Source organism: Lottia gigantea (genome assembly GCF_000327385.1).
Source record: "Lottia gigantea unplaced genomic scaffold LOTGIsca_27, whole genome shotgun sequence".
Taxonomy (NCBI): domain Eukaryota; kingdom Metazoa; phylum Mollusca; class Gastropoda; family Lottiidae; genus Lottia; species Lottia gigantea.
In genome coordinates this window covers 1,424,472-1,433,491 of record NW_008708846.1, presented here as the reverse complement: position 1 = coordinate 1,433,491, position 9,020 = coordinate 1,424,472, and positions in this window count along the sequence as shown.

The following is a 9,020-nucleotide window of genomic DNA, read 5'->3' as shown; positions in this document are numbered from 1 at the left end:
TATGCATGCTTAAATGACAACCTCGTAAGTAGCACGAATCTCATATAAATTGGGTCTCACAATAAACAATAACAGGTAACAATACAAGTATACTTCAATGACATCATTCCAAAAGGCATCATTGTGGCATAATTAGAGTAAAAATGAGGCAGTTTTTCTCGATTTTCTCAAAACCACAAATGATCAGTTACAAGGTTTTCACAGGACGGCGACGCTTTGCATTATGTACTTAGCATTATACACTTTGCATTATACACTTTGCATTTTACACTTTACATTTTACACTGTGCATTTTACACTTTGTATTTTACACTTTGCATTATCAAGCCTTGCATAATAGACTTTACATACCTTATATGGAATAATGACGTATTCATTTGCATACGTAAAAGGACGGCGGAAATGTACGAAAATTTATGAATATGCGTGATCAATAAATTTCTCCCTGACGAGCAAGGTCGGTAATAAGGAAAGTTAATCTGAAAGTAATCTTTCCTATGCAAGTAATTCCCATTTTTGCATGCCCATTTTTGGTCAAAATTTGGACTCTTGATGTTATCATTTCTAATTTTGATACGGAAAAATTGTAAAATAGTCGTATCCTGTCCATGTTGAATATCCGGCTTTGGTCTACTTTCGATTTGCCTCAAAATAATTTCATATGCCATGGTCAATATGAAGTAGTGTTCTCTCTGTGGCTGCATGACTATTATGAAGCGAGGTGAGTTTTAAAAATAAGCATTTTGTTATGAATGAATCTACATAATAGGTTGATATCTCTCAATATTTGGGTAGGAAAAAAAATAAGCAAAATTTTTTGGAGGGAAGTGTGCTTATTTCAAATACAAATTTTCCATTACTTATATTTCAATGGAAGTGAAGGCATTCTTAAACTTCATATTTTGAATATTTGTGACATGAAAAAAAATTCTTTTTTTTCCGACACAACTCAAATTGTTATATTTGAGAACAGGGTACTCCAGATAGTCTACATGTCAGATGAAATTAAAACAAACAATGGCATTAATGGAATAGCTTCACATAGACGTTCAATAATGATACTAAATCTTTGGTGTTTTGTTTTAAACCATATTACTGTAAGTGCATCGAAGTTTACTGATTACAGCTTGGCAAAATGGTAACAGGGCAATCTGCTCACTAAAGACACCTGAAAAATACAATAATCATCAATATGGTATTAGCTTGGAAGATTATTTAAAACATCTATTAAGAAGCTAAATTATTACTGAGCTGCTTCAGTTTACTAAATTACCAAATTTTTTTATGGTCATAAACCGAAATTTAACAGGTAAGATTTTTAATCACGTAGTTCTTCCTCCTTACATGTAACAAGGTCCATGCACTGTGATCGGAGTCTTAGGTGTCATGCCGTCAATAAGATATTTTTATTTAGATAGATAAAAAGCCAGACGTAGGTAGCTATGATTAAAACTCGTGTGGGAGTTATACATCATACATACTCTAGCTCAAAGACAAAATAAGGAGCATTGGCGCACCCTCTGAAGTGAATCAAACATTATAATGTCTTCTTGAAATAAGTATATATTGTTTATTTGATAGATCTACCTTTAAATACAATGATATAGATCTTAAGAGTCAAATCTATCTACAAAAAAATCAAAATTCATTTATGTCATTTTTTATTTATTTCAAGGTTACCGTACCTATTATAGTATGGTGGAACAAGAACTGAAAACTGAGATTATCTCGAGAATTTATTGCATTTGTAATGTATTGGATTCGCAGACATATCAGTCCATGTACGAAGTAAAACATGACATGGAGTCAGTGGCTGGAATTTTGTCAGACCTAATGTGTCTATAGCTCTCCAACCCCTGGACTCGAAGTAGTACTGGCAGCATTTGGACTGGTAGTTCTGGGCGTTGTATTAAAACTAATACTGGTACTTTATATAGTACTGGTACTGGAAGTTGAACTGGAATCTTGAGTAAGACTCCTTCTCCTTAAATCAGACATGACTGATATCCTGAAATATATTAAAAGAGTATTGCCAATCTATGAACTAAAGTGAGTTTTAATAATTAACATTTGTTACAGAGTTACAAAAAAAATCGGAAGTGCAGTAAATAAACTTTACCTTCACATTCTGTTGACATGTATAATACAGGCTCATGTGTAATTATGTATAAATAAAAATACTCTGTGCAATCTATACGTGTTTCTTTTAGATGTTTTATTTATATTGATAATTATTTTGTACATCATATAATAATAGTACACAATTGATATCAAGTACATCATAATGGAAAGTTGTTATTAATAATCTGCATCAGTAGGCCTAATATCTAATCGATATCTAATAGATACCAACCCCAAGTTCAAGGCTAGACTGTATTTTCAAATGAATTGCTAGGGTTTCATTGCAGTTGAAACAACAGATACATGATGAACTATGGCTGCCAAATTGTATTTGGTTATACTTACCTAATTTACTTTTCAAATATTTTTTAAATAATTCAATACCAGTCAGCAGTAGCCTAGTATTGGGCCAGACAGAAAGACCATTTTTCATTACAAATCGTACCTGAGAAATGGAAATTTTTCTGGACACACATGGATTTGAAGGCTCAAATTTCGACGGTGAGCCTATCTGTCTCTTTAATTAATTTAAAAAAAAATATAATGATATGAATTTATATCAAATATCCGAGAGTTTTTTTTTGTTTTCTTTTCCAATTTAACTGGGTTATTACTTCTTGGTATATTTGGTCTTGGAGAAAATTGGCCACAGCGACTAGTATAACTTAAAGGAGCAGTATGCAAAACTTTTATTATCAAAAGCGTCGTAAATATTACCTCTAATCTATTCTAAAGTATGCTATACAAACTTAATTTGTTTTAAAGGGGTTAATTAAAAACGTAGAGTACTTTATGATGACTCGTAAACCAGAGAGTTATATAATAGAAACTAGAGTCTACACTGATCACATGACTCCCATTGACTCAACGTTAAAGATTCGTGCCGTCACGGAGCGACGGCGGCCATTACAAGCCGTTGAATACCCGGATGTTCCGTTTGTTTACAATGGATAATCATTTGATAGACTGAAGTTTTTTGTTCCTTTCTTTCAAACACAAATTTTAAAAAAAAACTTCGGTTCATTATTTAAAGAATAAAGCTTTTTCTACCTACCTGGCTATTTCATTATATTTTCAATTATGAAGAGTTGAAAGTTTTAGTGAAACTGCGGGTGAATCTCATTATTAGGTCTTCCATAATTATTAATAGGCATAGGCCTAGGCCTACTATGCGAAAGAGGTTATAAAGCTAGGCTTAAATGAATACAAAAGGTCTTTAAATGTTATGAAAGGCCTAATAAGTTAGGTTTCTATTGACTCTGTAGCATGATAATAAACTCGCACTTTATAAAATTTAGTCAATCGGCCTAGATGTAGGCTGCTGTCCCAAAAACAATACAGTTTTATTTAATTGGTGTCTCCTTGATGCCTTATTGGTCAAAATAAACCGTTCACTATATATTCGTCCATGGTGGTGTAATACTGTTTTAGTGAACAGAGATGTTATTTGTTTTGTAGGTTCCACTGAGTTCAATAGTAACATTTCACTTATCAAAATAGTCTACATAGATCTAAATCTAGGCCTATTATTAGTTCTTCGTTATTTTTATAGGCTACCGGTAACTTTAGAGCCGTAAAAAACAAAAAAAAATAAATGCCCAGATGCTACAAATTGCAGTATCGTATGGGGTTAGAAACATGTATTCTTTTTATTTATTTATCTGTTTATTTATTTATCGCGGCTGTAGCGTGCACGTAATTCTATGCGAAGAGGAATTAGGCTTAATTGGGGAACAAGAGATTTGTGTGAGTGCGTGTGATTGTGTAAGGGTGTCAAGGTTTGATAGGCGAGTTTAAGTTTAAGCCTAGGCCTATCTATAATAAAATGACATATGAAATGTCCTAGGCCTAGTACGTATAACTTTCAGATTGGTATATAGAATTTTAATTGATCTGCAATCATTTAAATTGCTGGTTACATACTCATATTCCTAGCTAGGCCTAGCCTAGACTGGTTAGAGCTTTGATAGAATAAGCCGAATTTCTTTTAACGAGGGGATAAATCATGATAATAGACTTGCCTATGAAATGCTTAGCCATTCCCTTTCTTTCTCGTGTTAGAACACCCGTAAGAACAGCAACTTTCAGGAATTTTGTGTACAAAAACATTAAGTAGGTCAAGATTCAACGTCAGATGAAGTTCCCTGACCGCGGTCACGTGATCAGTGTAGACTCTAGTTTCTATATATAACAATAATGGTTGAAACCTGTAGAATATGTTAGAGACATATTTCCCTACAATTGTAAGCGTTTATTTTACTTTACGTTTTCTAAATCACCTCTCTGAATTTTGATGTAAATTTGTTTACATCTACAAAAAGCGGAATGCCACTTTAAAGGGGACAGATGTGCCAGTTTTTACTAATTGTACCTTAGTCTCAGAAACGGGAATTTATTTTAGTTTTAGCTGGGCCAATCAGTAATAATTATCACAGCTCACAGACGAAATTTAAGCCTTCAAATCCATGTGTGTCCAGAATTATCCGAGTTTGAATGTTAAAATGAGGCCCGTCATTTTAAGATACTCTGTGATATAGATGAGTAAACTATAGGTCCCAAAGACATTTATTGAAAGCACAAATATGAGCTATATTATATACTGTATCAATAAATGTTTTTGAAAATATATATTCATGTAATTGAGACGATTCAAAATTGATTTGTCCTTTGGTTCCACTTAACTCGAGAGCCACGCATATTTTCCTAAATTCATTTATTCGCAGAATTAAACTATATTTGAAATAACTAAATTACAAAAAAAAGACAATTGAGTCTTTCATGAATACTTAAAACAATTATTTTATTCAGATCTGGAAAAAGTTCAATAAACCTAAATGAAGTAAAGATGCCTGTAAAAAAAGCACCTGCTTTAGTTACTGGAGTATCTGGACCTGTTGGAAGAAGAATAAGCCTTGAACTCGGGATAAAACCAGGTACCTTACTTTATTATCAATTTACCAATTTACCTCATTATCTCATTTAGACCTATGGTCGATTTCTGTTTTGTACGCCCTCGTGAAATGTGTAGCGTATAATGGCGTTTGAGTCCGTCGGTCCGTCTACAATTGCTCGAAAACACTATAGAAGGCACAATTCTTGACAGATTTTGACGAAACTTGGTGTTGAGTATGTGTAATCACCCACGGATAAACCCGAATAAAAATCTGAAAAATCGGAAATGTTAAGTATGAGATATTGCCCTTGTTCTTGTAAACACTCTGGATGGCACAATTCTCGGCAGATTTTAAAGAAACATGGTAGAAACTAGAATGGTTGAACCCCATTAAAAAGCAGAAATAAAAAAAACATAGAAAAAGATTGTGATTAAAGCTCTTGTAGTATGAAAATGCTCTTTCTCGGCCTAGCTACTATTACAATTGTGGGCGTATTACGATTGCCATCTTTCAAAATTTGATAATAGTATCGATCGGATTTTGTTGTCTACTACTTTTAACTTAGTCTATGGGATAAATTTAAAATTTTGACTTTGTCGCTGACTTTTTATGGGTTTTAGATTTTGCACTTTTTCAAACAAAAATCTATTTACAAAATTTTCAAATTTTATCTTAAACGAGCTTTGCCGAGTCCCTTTTTGTCTTTTGTAGTCTTACCGATAAAAGTTATTTGTCGGAGTTAGGTCCCTTTAACTGTTGTTGAAAACCGTAGTTTAATGAATATTTATATATGACGGGATATTGAACCACATGGTTCAAGACCGGCTAGAAAGTGGTCAGCTCTTTGTCTGTGAACTCTTTAGACAGTCAGCCTTGTAATACCATTTATATAAGACTGAATAATTAGAAACGATAAACTTTTTATTGCTGTTGAACTCTCATAGGCAATTAGACTCATATTCCACTATCACGTAAATGTATTTTCAAATACAATTATGCAACTTGATTTGTGTCGCTTCCAACCCCCCTATGCAAACAAGAGTTTTGTGGACCTTGCTCGTTTGAAATCTTGAACTACAAATTGCGCAAATGTCATTTATTCAAATTTAAGATAAATGACGATAACAATATGTAAATAAATTGTAATGCAATTTGAAAATAACAAAAGAATTTAAAATATATACAAAGCCATCGAAAAGATGGCAGATAAAATTCCGCCATCATATAAAATTGTAACTGAAATAAGCGTATCTTGTACCAAATGAACCATTAGATAAAATATTTACTAACAACCGAAACTAGATACTAAACAACTCATACATTATTAATAAAAATATAATTCATTAACGCATTTACAGAGGTGAAGGATGGGAGGTGGGCGGCAATCAAAATTCGAATTTCTTTAGGCCTTTAAAAAGTGGCTTGCTTCATGAAATTTGAGCCTTCAAATCCATGTGTGTCCAGAATTATCCGAGTTTGAATGTTAAAATGAGGCCCGTCATTTTAAGATACTCTGTGATATAGACGAGTAAACTATAGGTCCCGTAGACAAAATGACGCGGTTATAATGGCTCTTTCGACATGTAGCGTAACTCTCACACAACATTTATTGAAAGCACAAATATTAGCTATATTATATACTATATCAATAAATATTTTTGAAAATATATATTGAGGTAATTGAGACGATCTAAAATTGATTTGTCCTTTGGTTCCACTTAACTCGAGAGCCACGCATATTTTCCTAAATTTATTTATTCGCAGAATTAAACTATATTTAATGTTTAATGTTCTTGAAAACACGTTTAATTTTTAGCTCGTAAACACTCCAGAAGGCATAAATCTTGACGGAATTAGATGAAACTTGGTATGAGTGTTAGTAATCACCCAAGAATGAACCCTATTGAAAATCAAAATAATCGAAAAGTAAATAATATGTGTTTTTGCCCTTGTTCATGAAAACGCGTTCAATTTGTAGCACGTAAACACTCTAGAAGGCACAATTCCTGATGCATTTTAACGAAACTTGGCTTGAGTGTATATAATCACACAAAGATGAACCCTAACGAAAATCAGAAAAATCGAAAAATATTATTGCCCCTGTTCTTAAAAACGTGTTAAAGTTTTAGCCTGTAAACACTCTAGAAGGCCCAATTCTTGACAGATTTTGATGAAACTTGGTAATATTACTTAGTATTGCCTCAAAAAGTTCAAAGTGACTGACTGGAGGAACATCGCCTCGCCTCGTAATGCTACCGATCAGTGCCGCTGTCTATCAAGGCGTCACGTGAATCGGCTCTTTCCTTTAGCGTGTTACGTGATTTAAGCCTAGTACAAAATGACGTTGTCACAACAAATCGTACCTCAGATTATAGACACGTCATGTCGAATTTCACAAACTTGATGTCGGCCATGTGATTAACTAAAACGAAAGTGGCGTATCTAAACTTTCATTGGTTCTTTATAAATAGAAATACATTCGAAGCACATGTGTTTTATCCAGGGCACACGTTTACCCTATCCATAATATTATTCACGTGTCTTTTATTTAATGATTTCAAAATTGTACCGTAGTGAAACGTGGGCTTGGAGATTGATCCGGTTGATTTTGAGAACTTTGATGGTGATTTTGACATCGACGAAGTTCACTGTATATGCGGAGCTATTTGTCTCAAGATCCAATTTAATAGTTATTTCGCATCAATTTTCCTCCATAAAAAGCTAACATTTGACTTCGAATAACTTCGGTCCGTACAGTTCATTGAAAATGTTTCGTTTTCATTGAACTTTCATCTTTCAAATTATGGTTATCATTTATTCAGGTGATCTCAGGCACTAACATTAATTGATGTTTGAGTGCACATACATCCTAAAATATCAAATCCATTAAAATCTTAGTTTTCAATCGATTTAAAAAAAATCAAGAAAATCCGCATGCGTGTTGTTTTAACATAAAGGGCACGTTCGATTGCGCATCTCGGAAACAATCGTGGCCGCTTCTGACATGGAATTGAGCGAGCGGTTTGCTACGTAGAGTCAAGCGGCACAGATTGTCGACGCACGCTATAGTTTTCTATAGGCGATGTTCCTCCCGCCAGTCATTACTCCAAGGTCTGAAGGTTGAATAATTCATACTGGTAATTGTAATTGCCAGATATTCTTATTGAAAATCAAAGCTGCCAGTGGGCGTATATTACCTTGCCTGGCAAGTTATCGCACTGCATTAGAACCACTCGAAGCCTGTGAATCTAGTTTTTTTTCGAATTCTAATCAGAGCGCCTAGCCAAAACTACACATACCACACGACTTCTCCCGTTAATTGGTTCAGAAGAGTAGGACGTAAGACTTTTTTGCAACGGGAAGAGACAAAATCCATTTTTTAGGTTTTTTTTTTTAATTTACGGTTCTAATTTTGATCCGATTATAATAGAATTCGTGCTATTGGCTAAAAGATAGCAATTTAAAAAACATGAAATTTTGACCTTTTAAGCTCGAATTTTTTGGTTTTTTTTCACTTTCTTCCATCTTCTATTTATTTCAATCGATACGAAATCTTACAGACGGATAGACATTTTGATTGCGAACTAAAATTAATTTTCGATAACAGTTGAAATTTTCACTTCCGGAATTTTAAAAATATTTGAAAAATTAGCAATTATATATTAGAATATAGAAAATCCGACCCGGAAGTGACAGCTTTAAAAATTTTCTGGTGAATAGTGGTCTAAGGGACGCAACTCTGTACAATAGTCCTTTATTTATAACATTAGTATTAGACCGAAACTATAATTTTCTGAAACCAAATATACTCTTTCAGAATATCCATGTTAACATTGGATAAACTGTGACTTATGAGAGACCCAGTTTTGAGACTGATGAACGAAAAATATGCAAAACTTTTTTCAAACTAAATCGATTTGATAAAAAAAATGAACCGTTTTATTATACGCCCACGTCCGTCCGTCCGTCCACAATTTGCTCGCAAACACTCTACAAGACAAAATT